The following is a 939-nucleotide window of genomic DNA, read 5'->3' on the forward strand; positions in this document are numbered from 1 at the left end:
CCCCCCCCCCCCTTTTTCAAAAAAATGTCTTTTTCCCAGTTAATAAAAAGCATACTTAAATTGTTATTGTTCTGGTATTTCTCCATTATTCACCTCCCTAAATAGCCATAAAACTAAACTTATTTTCCAAAATTCAAGTTTCTTGTTTCATCCTCCTTAAACCCGTGGGTACCCAATCCGACCCCACTCGCTCGGGTAGGGTTACCAACTCGATCCGTAGCGGGTAAGGTAGGGTGCAGGTTGTGCCTCAATCCTACCCGACCAATTCGCACCCTATATATGTATATGTTATATACTTCTATAAAAATATGTTTTAAGTAGATGTTGAACTAAGAACCTCTCACTAAATGCAAAAGATCCTTAGTCATTAAAAGAAAATTATTAATTGATAATTTAATATTTTTTTTTACATAAAAGTCAGTTCTATTTTAAATTATCATCAAGTTACATAATAATGTTGCATCTTTTTTTGTAACCTGCAGGTAGGATTTGGTTAAGAACGTGTAGGATTAGGGTTGAGATATTCTCAACTCGTGGGTAGGGTAGAGTTGAGTTTATATAAAAATCTCAACCTGCGAGTAGGATTAGGGTTGGCTCCAAACCCTACCCTACCCTATCCATTGCCAGCCCTAACCACATGCAAGTGAAAATAGAATAAGAAAAAGTATAGGTAGACAATGAAAATACTAAATAATGTGAACAATAGATATATCGAATGTTCATTTCACTAGGTGTACGGATGATTATTTTAATATTAAGATTTAGGTGAGTAATTTAAATATGTAGTGTGTTTTTATTTAATTGGTGATTGTTCATGTTGTTCAAGATGGTCATTGTTTACCTAACACTCCCCATAAAACAAAAATTGCTAATATACATTAAAAATAAGTTACTAAAATAATCATTATATATTTATATATAAATATATGTATTACTTAT

This window comes from Arachis ipaensis, chromosome B04 (genome assembly GCF_000816755.2).
Source record: "Arachis ipaensis cultivar K30076 chromosome B04, Araip1.1, whole genome shotgun sequence".
Classification (NCBI taxonomy): Eukaryota; Viridiplantae; Streptophyta; class Magnoliopsida; order Fabales; family Fabaceae; genus Arachis; species Arachis ipaensis.